The sequence below is a fragment of the Hyposmocoma kahamanoa genome, unplaced genomic scaffold (genome assembly GCF_003589595.1).
Source record: "Hyposmocoma kahamanoa isolate Upper Pololo Valley unplaced genomic scaffold, ASM358959v1 94, whole genome shotgun sequence".
In the NCBI taxonomy this organism is placed as follows: Eukaryota; Metazoa; Arthropoda; class Insecta; order Lepidoptera; family Cosmopterigidae; genus Hyposmocoma; species Hyposmocoma kahamanoa.
Genome location: NW_020654878.1, coordinates 417,504 through 436,797, shown reverse-complemented (window position 1 = coordinate 436,797; position 19,294 = coordinate 417,504). Strand labels below are relative to the sequence as shown.

General features: G+C 37.8%; 1 protein-coding gene across 1 annotated transcript in view; it reads right to left on the bottom strand.

The window, feature by feature from the left end:
• Positions 1–18,998, bottom strand: part of LOC113237804 (vesicular acetylcholine transporter) — a 42,344-nt gene extending 23,346 nt beyond the window's left edge. The window contains exon 1 of the mRNA XM_026474474.1: positions 18,609–18,998. The gene's annotated coding sequence lies outside the window, so the exon portion shown is untranslated. The remainder of the gene's footprint in view (positions 1–18,608) is intronic.
• Positions 18,999–19,294: the final 296 nt, after the last annotated feature.

Sequence of the window (19,294 nt, the reverse complement as noted above, 5' to 3'; positions counted from 1 at the left end):
TTCGCGTAAGTTTGATAATATATGTACCTCGTACAGCTTGAGAAACATTGATTTTCAACATAAGATAATCATGAAAGTTCTCATTCATGATTCTAAACTAATTTTTGATACTCATATAGATGCTATTGTTTCTCAAGCTATTAAGTGACTTGGATTCATAATACAGAATTCAGTCAGTTTCTCAAGACCTAAAACTCTCCGAATATTGTACTGTGCGTATGTCCGTAGTAAATTGGAATATGCCTCCCAAATTTGGGATCTGTGTTATCAAATTTACGTAGCCAGAGTTGAACGAGCCCAGGAAAAATTTATGGAAATCTTGTGTTATAAAATGGGCAAGTCTTTTAATTCAATCGAATATCTACGTCTTTGTAAGGATCAACTCATATTGCCTCTTTATTCGCCGGAATATTGCTGATTTAGTGTATTTGTTAAACATCATAAACGGTGATTTCGACTGTCCCCAATTACTGAGTAGCATTGTGTTTAATATACCTACGCGTTCCGTGAGATACTACCGTCCTGTTGCAGTTCCGCTGGCGAGGACTAAATATAGACAAAACAGTTTTCTGTACAGGGCTTGCAAGAGTTTGGACGATGTGTTGAGCAGGAGTGAACTTAATATTGACATATTCAATTCTAACTCGAACTCATTAAAGCGTAAACTTAAGGACGCGTTTGTTTAATGGGCGATCATTTCGTGGCGCAGGTGTTGGGATATATGTGATTTACATTGCGTACATGCATGCTTATGTATATATATGTATGTATGTGTGTGTATGTATGTATATATATATTAAGTGTATTTGTTACGTAATAATTTTATTTGCTGTGACCACTTTCTAAGTGCTCATTGTTTAGTCATTAAGTATGTTATTATAAGCGAAAACCTTTAATTGGCTGTAATGTATTTGTTGATGTTTTTAATTTGTTGTTAAGCTGTTGGTTTTCCACGAATAAATAAATAAATAAATATTCAACGCCCCTTCTAAATCGCGTCACTAAAGCTAAACAAGATTTTTAATTCTGCGCATACCACGGCAAAGCCAATTCCGCCCCCTAGAATCAAATCATCAAACAAACAGTCGCCCTCATAGCGCCACGACGCAATAAAGGTTTCTCAACATTACTGGTATTTTCCGGTTCAAACAGGATTACTCCAACGCCCACGTTTCTGTCTGCATGGTTTGACAAACATTAAAACTTGTAACTCCAACTTTTTTTTATGATATGGAAGCACGGGACGAACAAGTCGTGCACCTGTTGGTAAGCGACACACGTACCCGTCACATGAAATCAGCACCCAAACTGATAACTGTAATAGTTTGCTATCACCAATTTAGTATATATCTTATGTTTCTGTCACGTCTAGTTTTAAAATATCTGAGCGTTCTCAGTTCTTATAAAACTATACAATGACGTTTCATTGTACAGTTTTACAAGATGAATGCCGAAAAGTGGTCGTCGCGAGTACAAATATTTTACAAAACTAAACTTTGTAGTGTGTGGACAGTACATTATTAAGTCGCAAGTAATAAACGTATATTTCCTACATTGCAGACGTTTCTTGCATCATGATATGTCTTAGATTCTATGGCTACGTATACTCCATGCATTCCACCTTAAAACATATCTCATGGAAACTTTGCACTCTAGGACGAAAGAAACTTTATTACAATAGTAAATAAAAAACCATCTCTAATTTTGTTTTAGTAAAAATTGCTGAACCATTTTTCTACAATAGAAGCAGCGTAAACAAAAAGAGCAAATCACATTTTCCCTCTACACGGCGACACGAGAGGACAAACGGCTAATCCCGTCAGCCATGTCGGGACGACATAAAGTTTTACTTTACTTTCTGCCGGTGTAAAGAGACACGCCACTTTGGTCAACTCGCTTTGGGAGGGCGAAAAATAGCTAATCAAGCGGGTAATGGACACTGCGTCGAGTGGCATAAAAAAGAGCAGTGCTAATGGAAGTTGGGATACAGACTACGTAGAGGAAATAAAATATTGTGCCTTCCTTTGGGGCTCTAAATTTTATTTTGCAGAAACATCATATATCTACAACTGCATATATAGTGTAGCATATGAAATGTAGCTATAAAAATACGACACTCTTTCTTATTAATGCATTTACAAAGGATGAATCCAAAATGAATTTCAGCTATGACTCTTGATTTTTAACCGACTTCAAAAAAGGAGGAGGTTCTCAATTCTACTGTATGTTCTTTTTTTTTCTTTTTTTTTTGTATGTATGTTATGCGATAACTCTTTTTTTGTTGAAAAGGGGGTACTTCCATAGTGGTCCCATTTCATTTTGAAGGAAATCATCCACCTCTAAGGGTGGCTGTTCACGCATGAAGATTCATTTTATAAATAGCGCCTAACTTTAATTTAGGAGCAATTACTTTTAGCAATTATTTAGTTGATTTTGCTATTTATCCAATTCAAGGCGTTTTTCCCTCGATATACTTTGAGTAGTGTCGTAGTGATAACCTGTTTTTATTATCTCCAGTATCAAGTCCTGTATAGTGGCGAATTAGGGGATATTTCAATGATACTTAGCAAATAGACGTAATTCCACGTACTTTTGAGGTCGGTTTTTTTAGTACTCTGTACTGAGATTATTGAGTATATTTATTTCGCGAATGTTGTGCATAACGGTTGGTATGAGTTTTTGATGATTGGAATGCTTGTTAAATTTAAGTAATTCCAGCGTTTATTTTCTGTGCCATAAATAAATATTTGTTATTTTTTAAACGTTGCAATTAGAAGGCTAAACGTTATTCCTATTATAATAAAGAATATCGTGAAACTTCTGCACGTGACGATTGCAAAATAACTTTTGAATGGTTGCTTGGGATAAAAATCTTATAAATAAATTCATGGAACAACCGTAACGTCATAATGGCACAGTAGTAAGTCCCATCGTGTAAGAGGGCATTAAGATCGTACCGATAGTGATCGCCACAAATCACCTCGACCCTCCGTCCCTCCACCCCGCGCCCCATGCCCCGCACCGTTCGTATACCTCGGGGCTAATTGAACACCATCACTTCTGTGCTATAGTAGGTTGTAAAAAATGTTACAACAAGAGAATTTGATTGGACTTGAAGTTCCGTTGAATAACAAAGGGGTTTTGAAAAGAAATGTCCTATTAATTTAGAAGAGGCAGTTGTCTGATAAAGATAAAAGGCAAAATAAGCATAGAGTGATGAAAAATCGTTTGATAGCGATTGGAAGTCCCTTCTTAAAAGTCTGTACTACCTCAAACGGCTTTGGTTGATATCATAACAGTGAAAGTGTTGAATTAACAACACTTTGGAAAAAAACATACAGTAAAATAGAGGATATACACTGATTAGTATACAGTGGGAAAACACGATTTCTAAAAATTTTCACGATACAATAAAACCACAAATTTAAGACGAAATTTTATAATAAAACCGCTGTAGATACTTTACATATACTAATGATATTTTTTTTTATATCAACTGAACTAAACAGAACACGTATACTATACGATATGCATTTTGAAATGGCTTTAAGCTAAGCTTTAATATTCAAAAGCGCACACTGAGCTTCGTCATTCAAGAATGCACTAAAATAAGCATATGAGACCGTGCAACAAAATGAGAAAGCAACGACAAGGGTTCCACTGAAAACATAATAAATGACGCGGTCGCAAATGGAGCAGAGCATCCGTATGAAAATATGATGTGTTCACGGTTTATTTGATGCGAATGCCGTGTTGTTATAGGGGAAATATTGTCCAAAACGTTAAGGGGAGAGGATCATTTGATAATGGATCGAAACAATTATCATCAACCACATTATGACTCCACATAGGGGCAAGGATCTCTTCTAAGAAGAGGGTTTACATAAACTATAATCTGTCACACTGGCCCAATGCGGGTTGTGAAACTTTTTTCACTGTCACACCAAGATCTGGCGCAAGTAAATGTGTGTGGCCAAAATATAACATTAAAATACTGAATTTGTCGTAACTATAATCTACTTTTTTTTTATAATATCTAGTGACGGGACGAACAACTCGTGCGCCTGACGGTAAGCTACACACCTGTCCGTCTGTCTCTTTAAATCGCAAAGATCTGAGAGGCACTGCCACTGCGCCCTTCACCCTGAGACATAAGTTGACAAGTCCCATGTGCCTGTAATTTCACCAGCACGCTTACCCTTCAAAACCGAAACACTGTAATGCTGACATTACTGCTTAGCGGCAGAAATAGGTAAGGTGGCAGTACTACCCTGGACGAACTCTTTCACGAGAACCTCTTCTGCTACTAAAACTACTTTAATAATAAAAAAAATTAAACAATCACGTTCAGAAGTTAGAATTGAAAAGCGGTTGCGTACTACGTCCGCTTCGTATCGGTTCCGAATCCAAGAAATGACGGTCCGAAATGTCACAGAGATCGTTTTCGTCTCTAGGTGTACAATATTCGTATTTCTCGGATTCCAATCGGAGTTAGTGCACAAGCGACATCCGAAGTGAATCAGAGTTGTCTAGATTTGTATAGTCTCGGATTCGAAAGGAATACGAGTCGGAACCAGCGCGCAAAAGCGCTTTTTTTATTAGTTTTTAGTATTATTTTCGCATCTTATAGACCACATCTGCAAAATGATAACATTTCACGTGAGAAGTTTCAAGATTCTACGAACGAAATTAGTCGACAACTTTTTAAAATCTTAAATAGGAGTGTTGTAAAATGATTCATAATTTTAGTTCATGTACTTTGTATTATTTCACGTGATAAAAACACTTTTGACGTACGATCTCATGGCCAGAGCATATGCACATTTTTTGATATGGAAAGGAAGTAATATTTTTTACTTTTATTTCATACCCTATATACATGAGTAAGTAGATTACTTTTCAGGCCGCTCGTGTCTGTCCTTTGTTGCCATTGACATTTTTCTCGTACAATAGAGAAAATTTGATTCACTCGAGTGTTGAATCGCATAATGCCATCGTGAAGACTTCCGACCACTGCAGCTGGTGTTGAGTCGAAGGGCTGGTATCGTAAAATTATGATTGTTTTGTAATAGACGCGACGCCCTCCAGAAAGTACGGCTCGACAATGGCAGCTCATGTAAGTTAATGGTTCACGGGTCATTTGCCAATTGGCGGAACAATATTGGACTTGTACAGAGGGTGGCGAAGTTTATTATGCCTCATAGAAACTACGGGAAACATAATATCGTGAGGTGTTTTCGAATACGTTAGTTGTGTCGCAACTTTAGTACGACAATATCGTATTTAATTAAACTTATTATTTAAAAAGAAAATTGTTTTCATCGCTTCATTTTTTTCTATTACTATGCATTGTTAGCTTCCGAAATTGGTTCCCCGAACGCTATAACTTGGGCCTTTTCAAAACTACCTCTGTGGCCGAACGGTTACCATGTATTCTGCCACGCAGTTCCCGCGTTCGATTCAGGCCATTTGTTAGACCAACATGCATTTCTTGAGTTTGGGTGTAATTTTTGGTTTTATGTCCGTGGTACCCACGATACAGGTTTACCTAGTGCGGGCTGTGACTGTGTGCCTTTCCAAGAGGTGAGACGGAGGTCATTTGACTTATTGCGCATTGGATATAGAGCACACTTAAAAAAATACGCATAAATAAAAAATCATATATATGTCTCCTTAATGGAAGGCAGATCCCTACGGACTTTAATTGCTTCACAACCATTGACAACCCGCTATTTGTCCCACTAGTGGGCACGAGTCTTTTCTAAATAATCTCAGTACAGAGCACTAAAAAACCGTCCTGAAAAGTCTTTATCCCCTACTTTGCCACCCTTCGAGGTGGAACATTTTCTTCAAATTTAAATGGGATCACTTCTGATGTACCTTCTTTCCAACAAAAAAGAATTATCAAAATCGGTTCACAAATGCCGGCCGGAGTTAATTATCGCGTAACTATATCCAAAAAAACTACCGTCAAATTGAGAATCTCGTTTGTTTGAAGTCGATTAAAAAGGATTGAAGTCATGTCAGCCCCGTTGGCAAAATGGGGTTTCAAATCAAATTAGAAGAAAATATTTTTACTATACATTCACCGTCACAAATATTTTAACTGTCTATTTCTTACGAGTACTGCCTACTTCTTGACATTTACATGATATTTACAGTGTATAAGACTCACCGTAAGGTATTCTAACATGTTCAAAGCGAGTTTGACCTTTTTGACGTTTCTTTTATCGTTGATCTTTTACGCACATTTGCACAAAAGTCAAGAATCATGCATTGTGTTCTCAAGCCATGCATTGTTGATGTAAAAGACATCATTATAATAAAAGCTATTAAGTTAAAACTCGTTGTAAGCTAATAAGCCAAGCGACGCCGCAACCGGGTCTAATCCTATCTGTCTCATCCGTCTCTCCCTTATTCCACTTAACGCGGGTAGCGGACTTATTTTTATTGCCTTGTAGGGTTTTTCAATATGTCAGTCACGGTAAGTTAGGCAACATAGATACGGCCGTAGCGTGTCAAAATTTATGGTTACTTGTTTCTTTCTTTATTTATTATTAGCAGTGGGGCTCCTTGTGAAAGAGTTCGTCCAGGGAAGTACTGTCACCTTATCTATTTCTGCCGCCAAACTGCAATGTCAGCATTACTACGTTGCGTTTTGAAGGATAAGGAGACTGGTGAAATTACAGGCACATGGGTCTTGTCAACTTATGTCTCAAGGTGAGACGGGAGCAGCAGAAGTGCCCCTAAGATCTTTGCGATTTAAAGCTCTGTGTGGCACTGCAACTGTTATGGATAGACTTGTTGCTTTCCACCAGGCGCTGGACTTGCTCTTCCCGTCACTTGGTGTCATAAAAAAATATGATTATTAGCAAAAGTGTGCAACGTTCATTCCTGAACAAAAAGCCATAGTGTATATGACGACCACGACAGAAGGATTCGAACTGTTGCCCTCTATATTTCCGATTGGGCTACCGTCTCTCTACACTGCAGCATACACAGAACACCACATGAAAGTGCCATAGAAAGAGTTCAGTTGGTACACGTTCAATGATTTTATAAATGTACCCATTGCGACTTGCGTAGGACATGAAGCATGCGAACAAGCTTCATCATAATCATCATATCAGCCGGAAGACGTCCACTGCTGAACATAGGCCTCCCCCAAAGGTTGCCAAACTAGCGAGCAAGCGTATTAGTAAGTTATTTATAACCCTGTAAGCCTAGTAGTTTGACTTACCGCATCTCAAGCAGGCCGTGGATTTGAATCCGGGCTCGTACTATGACCCAAATCCTCCCCTGAGAGGAGACCCGTGGCCAGCAGTGGGATGTATAAGTGAGTTGATGATGAAGTTATTTGTAATACTAGTAAGTTGAAGTTATTTTCAAATATGATTCGCCAAACAACAATTGAAACAAACAGATTTTCAAGTTCATTATCTTGTGGAGAATCCACCCTCATTAATAATCTCATTGTCGTGGTGCCGGAATCGCTCATAAAGCGAATCGGCGGAAATCACCCCGCGCCGGATCTGCAACAATGCGGCGGATGTACGGATATTGTCCGTGGGGAAGATAGGGGCTAATGGAGGTAGTGTTAGGAAAAATTTGCTTCGCGATAATTTAGAGTGATCGTTTTAGTTTGTTGTGCCCCTCCTTTCGGATGAGTATGTTTTATTGATAACACCCGTTATGACGGGTTTTGACGATGGCTATGTTATGTATGGCTCACATACAATGTGGTCAATTTGTTTGGCTGTTTCTGACAGTTTTTGTGAGAGAATTCTCCAGATTGTTCTATTAAAGAAAGCTACCTAAAAAGGAAAATAGTAAATCTAATTTCCAGTCCATCGTCTCCTTTGCATGCTTATAACACTTTGTAGAAATTTTATTCTAAAGAATTTAAATATTTTGTTCCAAAAATTAGAATAACATTTCCTGTTTCTGCCGCCAAGTAAAGTGAGCATCACTGATTTCCGGTTTCGAAAGGTGCTGGCGAAATTATGAATGTGCACATTGGACTTGTCTAGTTTTATCTCAGATCCCTCAGATCTTTGCGATTTTAAGCTCTGAGTGGCACTGCAACTGTTATGGACAGGCGTGTCGCTCACCACCAGGCTCACGACTTGTTCGTCCCGTCACTTGATTAAAAAAAAATGGACGCAGTCTTGACCACAATCTGCGGATATTTAAAAAAAAATAGTAAAATCATTTCTCATATCACTTATACCACGTTACAATGTCGTGTCATGTTTATTATGAGCGTTTTGTGACTCAACAGACTTCCCAATTAGGAAAAGTCCTTGTATTACAACTACGTCTCTTCCCGAGCGTGACGCACTTACACTTTTAAAAACTTGCACTTCTATTATAGTGTTTTATAGCCCGAGGGGAGATAGGGCACGATGAAGCGCCTTCAGTTAGCCCACGATGAATAGCCCAGGGCGGCAACGTTGGGGGCGCTGATTGCGCGCGCCCCAATGCCATCGGCCAGTTTGTGACCGGAATATCTAAAGGGAATTTTCGCTATGGGCAATTTTCCTCGTTCTCTGTTTTGAATTACGAACGCCGGATAAAAATGTTTTGACTGATTGATAATCATGGATATGACAATGTGTTTCCGAATACATTGCGATATTTTATGTTCATCGTAATTATTTGTAGACAAAATGAAAATAGTAAATTCTTACCGAATTCGACCAAAAATTAAAACTGAAACTACACCTAAAAACCGACAAAATAACCTATTGACCAGAAACAATCGATATTAGATTAGAACAAGTACCTAAAGTACTTTAAAATATTTAAATAATCTTATGACAAATTACTTACTGATGCTCGCTGGATTATAATCCTGAACGGATGTCATATTTCACTCGGCGTAAAATCGATTTGATCTGTTTTAATGAAGTACCCTACAGTTTCTTTTTTAATTATTTACTATATTTCGATACATTGTTTCCGTATAACTGACATTAATTACATTCCTGTTTTGGTGCATCCGCTTTATTATCATCATCTTCATCAATATTTGTATGGTCTATCTGTATTTCTATCGGGAGTTTGGGTGTAATTTGTGGTAGTCTATGTGTATGTCCAAGGCACTCGCGACACAGAATTTCTCTAGTGCGGGTCTAAAGTAAAAAAAATTAAGATCGTATTTTTGTTTTTTTGCGAAGATTATTTAAGTGATTATTTTTAGTAACGTTATTTACTTAGCTGCTAAAGTACAAGTTAAAGTGCAAAAAAACATTGAAAATGAATAGAAAATGTTCGACTCCAATCGGACGATTTTTTTTAATAACAAAACTAGTGGAGTATTTTCTCAAAAAAATATGAATATCATAAGGTAGTAATAGACTCATGACACTAATAATAAAAAATAATAAGTAATATACAACGGTTGATGCATTGACCTACCTTTGTTGGTAAGTCAATGGGTAAACAATATTTAGTTTCTTTTTAAAACCTAAACATTTCGAAAAAACGTCAGAAGCCGCCGCCGACCTTTTACAGTCGACCCACATCAAAGTGCACATGCACGTGTCCAGTTTACTCTTTCTGATGTGTATGGCAAAGGAATTAAATACTCTGCACGGCATCCGTTTTATCGCAAGCCACAATTTAGGGCTATTCAAGGCCAGAGTGGAAAACGTGTAAAATCGAGATTGTGGCCAAGCAGACGTCCATTTTTAACCGACTTCAAAAAAGGAGGAAGTTCAATTCGACTATATTTTTTTGTGTATGTTACGCATTTTTTTGCTAGAGCGGGTATACCTTCGTAGTGGTCCAGTTCGAATTCGAAGAAAATGTTCCGCCTCTAAGGGTGACAAATTAGAAAATGAAAACCTGGCAAATAGATGTATAATTCCACAACCTTTTGTACATTAAAAAAATGCTACGTACGATTGCTTTTCAATCCCCAAATAATTCTGATGCCATTTTCACTTTCACACCAACTTATCTATCATCTTTGTTAATGATAACCAATTAGTTTTGACTCTATCCAATGCCCTGTATTACCTTACGTGAACTATACAATCATTGTTCAGTTATACAACGAATAATTAACCTGTCACCCGCACTACATCGATGAACAAATAACTTGTAACAAAGGCACAAGTTGATACACAAACAATGTCATCCGACAACAGCACTTGTGCCGTAACAACACAATAGAATAGAATCAACTCCGCCATCGAGTGCTCATTACTGCCGCGTGCCGCGAGTCGCGTGTCGCGTGGCGCGCCGGGTTCCCCTTTACACGACCCGTGAACGTCGGCTTGTAATGTGTTTGGGTTACTATTTATACGAAACATGGTAAGTAGTGTATTCTGAGGTTGTAACAGGATGTTTAATTGTTGTAGGTCCAGTTCAAACTGCCGACCACTGCAATGAGATGTAACCGCTCTCCCACTGAGCTATAACCGTTCTTCTTTCACCATGTATAATTTGTTTATTCAAGCGTTCGCTCCTCACAATTATGTTCCTAATCAATTAATTTCTCACAGTTGTTGCTACGGCAAAATAGTCGTTAAGTACCAAAACCAAGTGAGATCCTACTCTAAGTATAAATGAATCTACTACTCGTAATAATCATGTCCCCGGGCATGCCCGGTTTGCTTTGACATTGCGTGACGAATGGGCTCTCCGATAACCCGCGCCCCAAACACGCGCCCACGCGCCCCCGCTCCCCGCCGCATTAATTGGGGGATGTTGGAGATGTGTCGTCGCGATTACACGGACCCTATCCATGATGTAACATTACAAGTGATGAATGTAAGCTGTTGCTGAAGCAATCATGTTGCTCCCGTATATGTGTGTATATTAAGGAATTTCTTCCTAAAGTATATTCTCGTGTCATCACGAGACCTCCTTATCGATGTCGATAACAGCCACCGTATGAGTATTTTGTTTAAATGCCCGATCACAAACAGAGCAATAGAGTTGGCCTGCAGAGTTGAAAGCATATAAGTAATAATAAGTATAGGTCTCTCTCATTTGTCATTAGGTGTTTTTCGTTTAATGTTTTGTCACGTGCAAGCTCGTCTCAAAAACGTTAAAGTCAAAGTTAAAAAGTCATTTATTCCAAAGATAAATAGTCAATTTTTAAGCCACAGCTCGATCACTGTAATGACTTTCCTGAGAAGAATGAGCATCAAACTCTAGGGATTGCTCTTTCCAAATAAACTAAAATGCTGTGGAATACACTTTGTATCAAATTTGTGTGAATCAAGACCCATGTCGTCTTTCCATACATCTTTATCTAACACGTAGTCTTCAGTTTTGTAATATGACTTTTCAATAAAATGCTTTTAATGTAAATTTTGAACTTAGGAAAAGGTGATTATTATAATATGCTCTGGAATCTTATAGTAAAAACATATACAGTTACCCATAAAGGAATCGTGGACCTTACTTCTAAGTGTGGACATAGTTCTAAGGTTAATAAAATGGATATATTTTTTTTAAATGAAATTATGTACATTTTTAGGGGCATACAAAATATATGAGTTGTTGTCATCGTTGAATATTCTACGGCAAAGTGTATTAAAGCCAATTTCAACGTAACATTTGAGCTGTTCAAACAAAATTTAGCTGTCAATAAAATCACAACGAATCTCTATAACGCCTACACTTTTCCCGCAATGTTATCATTCTTGTCATGGAGAATATGAAACAGTATTCCATACTCGTTGTTGCCTTCCCAATACCTTACCTTTTACCCCATCTTACAGATCATTGACGCTGTTCCTATTTTGCTTCGTGTATCAAATTGTGCGCCTGGTGGCAAGCGACACGCCTATCCATAACAGTTGCGTTGCCACTTAGAGCTTTACATCGCAAAGGTCTGAAGGACACTTCTACTGCGCCCGTCACCCTGTGACAACAATAGCCACCAACAGCCTTACCTTTCAAAACCGGAACGCAATTGCGCTCACCTTACTACTTGGCGAAATTTTTATTGCTCAACAGTGTAATGGTTTTTCTTATAAGATTATTGGTTTACTTAAGACCTCTCTAAGAGGATGAGGGCCTGGTGAACTGTTATACAGGTGTAGTTGCCTAGTACGGTCTCCAGTATCTCATAGGGACAGACACAACATTGAAAATTTTAGTCCATTATAAAATAAGTAAACAATATTATTATTACTATTATTATTATTAAACAGTTTTGCAATATCGAAAAAGTTTCCAATTCGCAATAAAGCATCGTTAGCACCGACTGTCAGTGCTTGTTTGCATAATACAAGAGTTTCGACTTGTGCCCGCGGGACCCCCGGAGTGCCAAAGGGCCAGGACAGGAGTGGCGGTGAGGGGGATAGCAGGGAGATATCAAATATTCATATCCCCGGAGTGCGTGGTCGCTCCCCTCAGCGTTGTGCATATTTCCACCTGCTTATTTTATTTATGCGCGATGTGACTTTCTCATGGCTTGTATTTTCTTCTTTCAAATCAAAATGGACAAAGAAATTGACCATATTGAGCTCTGGTCATCATGAATTGTCGTAGTGAAGTTCAAAAACTACTTAACAGTCGAATGGTATATAAATTTAGTAGCAGTAGTACTCCTTCTGAAAGAGTTCGTCCAAAGAAGCACTGCCACCTTTCCTATTTCTGCCGCCAAGCAATAATGTCAGCATTAGTACGCTCAGGTTTTGAAGGGTAAAAATTACACCTGAGACTTGACAACTTATGTCTAAGGGTCGTTACCCAGTGGCAGTGTCCATCAGATCTTTGCGAATTCAAGCTCTGAGTGTCACTGCAACTGGTATGTCACTCAACACCAGGCGCACGACGTGTTTGTCCCGTCACTTGACATTATTAAAAAAATGCTCTTACTGTACATCACACATGTACCCATTACACGCAATTCCATACACGTACATTGTGAAGTGAAGTTCAATCTAGTATGTCATTTCCCACCAGATAAATAAAGCCTACTTATTACATGGCCTTATTTGAAAACTGCTGTCATGCCTTATACACATCTGTCAACGTAAATCCTTTTTTTCAATATACCAAAATATTCCAAGATTCCAAATCAAACATCAAAAGGCATTATGGGTGAAGTATCGTTCAATCGGCACATTCGAGAGCAGAAAGGCAAATCCAATTTAGCGCCACCACCGTTGCGGGCGCGGTGGGACGGTAACAGCCACCCTTCCGTAGCGTACCCTTCCGTAGCCGTGCGACTGCGAAGCCGACAATGGTAACTGACATTCGACATAGCGTTAATGAAATATTCAAAAACACGTTCTATCTACTATCAAGTCATAATTCTTAGCAAAATAAGGTGTACGTTCAAAAACCCGATTGATGTTGTTTTTTGACTGGTAAATCAAATAAAAGTGCCTTTTCACTTCTGGAATCAACTTTTGGGATTTTCCCATTTTACCCCCATTTTTAAGTAAACGATACTGCCCTCCTTGTCATAACTAACATATTTGCGTTTCGGTGAAGGTTTTTTTTCCTTAAAAAGTTTATATTACGGTGATTTTGATTAACAATAAAACTGAAAATAAATAAGATATAAAAATAACCGCTTATAAAAACGTCGTTTAGATTAGTCATGATAAAGAGGGCAGAATGGTGAAGGTACGAAGGTGCGAATACCATTGAAGGATCCGATGTAGTATTAAAATTGCCAATACGATAACTGTATAGATGCGTAATAATTTAAAAAATAAAAAATATATAGAAAGCTTTATTCACTTTCATGACAAGACTACGTACTTAGTGGAACCATCAAATACCATTACAATATTATTATTTGTTGTATATCGTGATATTTAACTACCATGATTGTCATTTTTTTTGTAAAATAAATAAATATGAATTAAACATTTTATTAAATGTGAGGACGTTTCACCAATATGATATTCAATTTTTTTTTGTGAAAACAAAAACAAGCACGTAGAGAAATTCGTGAGGTCCGCTGGTTCGTTCCGTGGCTTAGTTGGCAAAGCGTCTGGCACGGTTTGCTAGAGGACGTCGGTTCGAATCCGGCCGGATCGAAGGAACTTTTTCTAAGTGTTCGATCTTTGTATTAATAAATTATAAATAAACATTAGACAACATCACGTATGTTACTCCGATTTTAAAGTAAGTAACTAAATCACTTGTATTATGAAACAACGAGGGTACCACAAACACCCAAACCCAGGGCAATATAGAAAAGTTAGTTTTCTACACTGACAAGGCCGGGAATCGAACCCGGGACCTGAGAGATGGCGACACCAAGAAAACCGGTGTGCAAGCCTCTCGAATACGGCGATTAAAACACTTCACTAACTGGTGATTATTATTGATACAAAATTCGATATTACTAATTTATGAATAAAAATAACAAGCTTTAAACAGAAAAATAACAAATAACGTTATTTTCAAATCAAAGCGGCGCAATTACGCTGGCTCAGCGTGAATGCCGCCGTGACCCACGCTGACATTTGCCAGGGCGTTGTTAAGAGAACCATAGATATAGAAAAGAGAACCGTACCGCTTGCTGCTAGTTGCTTAATTAAAAAGTGTTTTATGTGATAGCAATACGATAGGTTTTGTCGTCTGCCTTTTTAAAATAAGATATAATAAATTGAGTGGTGGTAGCCTAGTGGAAGAACAAGTTTGTTTTTTATTGAGAGGGCGATAGTTTGTACACTTGTGACGGCATGTACCCTATAGCTTTTAAATGTTTGTTGAGTAGCAATAATATTTGTTAACTAAACCGTTCTTTCGAGGAAGGAAGAAAAAAGAGGTGAAAAAAGAGTTAAAGAGTTAAGTGGAATAATTTTAGTTCAACTTTAATTATCAAAAATTATGCAATTTTAAGAAAAAAGTGTTTGTGTGTGTCTAAATGTTTCATAATGTAAAGTAATGATATCTCAAACAAAGTACCAGGTTCAATTAAAAAACTGACATTTAAGACAATCAAAGCTGAATTGTAATGTATATTGGCAGGATAAAACAACCTATCTACTCTATCTTCGTCCCGCCTTCTGAGAGTCCTCCTCCGGGACACAAATTGCCACGGCCGTTCTAGAGCGTTAAATAGGCTTCTGACTCACTTCGCCGGATGGTAGTCACCTCGATTGTGCGGTGCCATTCAAACTATGGCCCACTTCACATTGTGTCCTGCGTGCCCTAACACCTGCACACTTGAGGCTTTAATGGCGGCTACTAGAAACGTTTTCGGCGTCGCTGAGTTTTGGATCACAATAATATAGTGTATGCCACTACGCCAAACGATTACATTATTACAAGAAGAACCCTAATCTAATAATGACTATCTTCTAAAACAAATGCTAAACGCTATAATGATAGATATTACTTTCCAAAGACTATTTTAAATTGTTTTACCCAAAAATATTGGCTCAAGAAACAAGTTAATCCCAACATAATTATACTTTTATTTAATTGTCTTTTTTATTATTTCCCAAAGGAAAATTGTCTTAAATGACAACATTAAAACTTAGAACAAAGTATGGTATTACGTAATTAGTACAATAGCTTTAGCGACCCACCAATTAGCCCGTAACGTTATCGAGTTACCGAAAAATTAACCGAAATTGCCGAAGGCCACCGAAATTTGTAGAACACGACCAAAGTTGCGAAATAGGAAAATGCTCTAACGATGGTAACAGGAAGATTGGGACACGGTTTAGAAACGTAAGCAGTACAGCGAAATGAATTTAACAGCGATAATTTCTGGTACATATATGTGGAAGTCCATGCTATTGAAGTAATAATTAAAATAACTCTTGACTTTAAAATTTGATATTAGTTGGCATTACACTATATGAGTTTTCAATTTATGGGGCAAAGTTTGGACGTCCAAACTGTGGTGGTACTGATATTTATTTCGACCATCTTGTAAAGTAGAATTAAAGAAAAGATTTTTGATAGCCTTTGAATTAACTGGCAACAGTCCGACTACTACTTACAAAGATAGGCTCCGCGCAAAACGAAGCAGTGTATCGTAATTGATGCAATTAGAGGGGGCCTTTGAAAATGTTATACACGTTACTAATGTTGTGTGTACACTGCGCCTTTGCTTGAGGGATAGCTGCAGAGGGAGATGGGAAGTGGAAGGGGCGCTAATTGTCCGTCGTCTTTGTTGGTAATGAGAGACGGAGAATAAAAAGGTGAATATCCTTTACTAAAAATAATTATTTAAAAATTTACAACTTTTACGAAATATCACGTAAAATGGATTCCTACAAGGAGTAGAAATTTTTTTTTAAATAAATTAATCAAATAATCTTTATTCTACTCATTCGAAATTACAATGTCAACACAGAATATTAATGTACGTACTACCAACAAAACCAAAGCTGCCTGCACGCAAAAAGAACTTTCAAGGTGGTAAAAAGTATTTTTTGCGTGCAGGCAGCTGCGGTCAATAGAGGTCATCCGCAGGTAAATAGTGCTTGTCTACCAAAACGACAATCTATACAATCTCCACTTGCAAACAGATCTGTTTTAGGACTGACAAAGCTTCAACTTCGAAGCCTTATTGCTAAGTAGCATTTTCTTCCGTCAATCCTTTGCGTTGGTTCTGCGATAATCTTGATATTATAAAAAAATGATTAACTGGGGATTGATAATGTCATTGCGCCTGTTTGATTTATACACGGACGTAAGCAAAAACAAACATTGCTCAAAGTAAAGTTTTGTAAGCTGTTAATGAAATTAAGCAAATACCTAACGTTACCCCTTTCAAAGCCTGAATTTTCCACAAAGCGTTGACACATTAATTCAATTACCTAAGTGGCAATCACCAACGTTGCTAGAGCTCTAACTTCGTTTAATTTATTTGTGCCTGAGGGCCTTGATTGTTTAAAGAGTTTAGTTTGATAATTACTGAATTTAGTTGAGGTTTTGATGGCTTTGGCCTTTGACGTCAACTGAGGCGCGGCTGAGAACACCAACGGGTACCACTAAAACAGGACCTCTTTAAATCGCGACTCAAGAATGTTTATTTTTGAAAGTTTAATACATTTATTCAATTAATGCAACCCTTGCAAAACCTGTCAAGTTCCTAATAATAAAATATAGTCAAATAATTACCGCTATGAAAAAATACCACTACTGTATTGAAATTACAAATTATTCGTTAAATAATAATTAAGATAGTCTTAGGTCCTTGTAGATAAATTAAACCATTTTAGTCAAAATGGTGTAGACGCTGTTCATTTAAAAAAGTTTTTCTTGACCGCGTCCTTTAGGGATGCTCCCCCTCGAGCACAGCCCTAGCCGCTCCTTTGCGTCGCGTCGTCACAACAACTCGGCCAATAAAGCCCTCTTGTGCAAATATTTGCATCTCGTTAACTTTGGCTGTATTTACTCTGCGTGTTGTCTCGCGTGTTTTTTTATTAATTTATTGCATTTTATTTGTTTCATTCTTATTTTATCTCTATGTTACACATCGTTTTTTTTTTAATACTTTTACGGTACAGTTACAAAATGCTACAACCAAAAGTGTGATATGGGATTTATTATATTATAATTATTACCAATAATTGTTAATACTCTCTCTACAGCAGCAATTGGATATTAATTTTTTACATTGTAACTAATTTTCAGTGCTCTTTTTCATGTAAAATAGATGAACGCTTCGCCACAATCGCACCTGATATTTAGTGACGACATAAGCGTTTGAATTGAACATTATTGAGCCCTAAATTGAACTTCCGAAAAAAAAATTAAGATACGTAATAAAAACACAAAATATTTTTAAAACAAATAATTGCTATTTTTGACGAAAACATCGTTTCATTTCCAAACACATTTTAATTATTTTTGGTACAAATAATTTTTTTCAGACATTTGTAGTCCATAGTAGTAAAAATTGTTTTGTTTCTTTTGTCTTTGTCTACACAATATTAAGACACACATAATTGTTATTGGTAATGGTTAAACCCCTGTAACGCCAAAGGAACATCTGTATTGTTTTGCTTAGCCGCGTCACAGGCGGAAGGACCCTTCGATGTCATTCGCAAATATTATGGAGGATTACGTGGGGGAACAAGGTGATAGGTTTATTCTTTTGATAAGTACACGTTTACCCTTGTGACGTCATACCGAGCGTTGACAGACGAAACATAACCCTTATCTAAATATCCACAAACACACGATTGTATAGAAAATTAAGAAAATACGTGTCATGAGTTTGGTGATAAATAAGTAAATAAATTTGTGCTGTTTTTCTGATAAATTGGATTTAATTTATAAAAAAATATAAATGTATAAAAAAGAGATTAATTCAATCTTACAATTGGAAGGTGAATAAAAGTTATTTTTATTCAGTAAAAAGTAACTACGCTATATAACAAACAATATTGTGGGGAGTCGAGAGTGTGGAAGTGCCCGCGCGCTTCTGTGTGTGTGTGTGTGTGTGTGTGTGTGTGTGCGTGCGTGCGTGTGTGCGTGCGTTAGTGTGTGCGCGCGCTCGCGTGTGTATGTGTGTGCGTGTTAGTACCTCGATATAGGTATATTTCGTCATCGCTGATGCAACAACGAACAATAAATATAAAATCTTCTTATGCGACTCAACAGTGCGATAGTATATTATTATGTAGAAGATATGTAGACCAGGATCTGTGACTCACCTGTATCTCTGAGCTGCAGCGAGCCGACCTTGTTAGAAAGGTAGCCCCTGATGGAGCTGGCGACGCGCGAGGGCGAGGGGACGGCGGCGCCACCGCGCAGCGCCCCCTGCAGCCGCCCCAGCAGTGCGCCCTCGTCCTCCACCTTGCGCCCCGGGGCACGCGCCCCGCGCCACCGAACACTCTAGCGCCCTACGACCTACCCCGAGCGCCTCAACACTAGCTCTACTTATAAAAACTCCCGAATATTGAACGTGCTCAGTTTGATACAAATTTCAAAATGACGTATACTTCTAAATTTAATAAGGTACAATGGCCAGTACGCGCCGTTTGCTTGTTGTTACGTTTAAGTTTCAATTAAGCTAAGTCAGTGCATGTTTTGATATGTATTGTTTAGGGCCTCAGTGGTTCGCCATGGTGCGCCGCTAGGTCGTCTGCAACAACGATCAAGATAGCAAATTAATAACGAGTCACTTGAATTGCATTAAAAAGACTTCTTTAATAAAAAAGCAGTTAAATACACCGTGCATACGTAAGTAAATTCAATGGTTTATTCTCAATCTCACACTCTTCACAAGCCTTCACCAGGTCTTTCATACTTCACTCTAAGTCAACACAGCACGCACTCAAAGTTGATTCTATTAAAACTCACATAAGCTCGGGAGATTTGAAATTTTAACACAGACCGG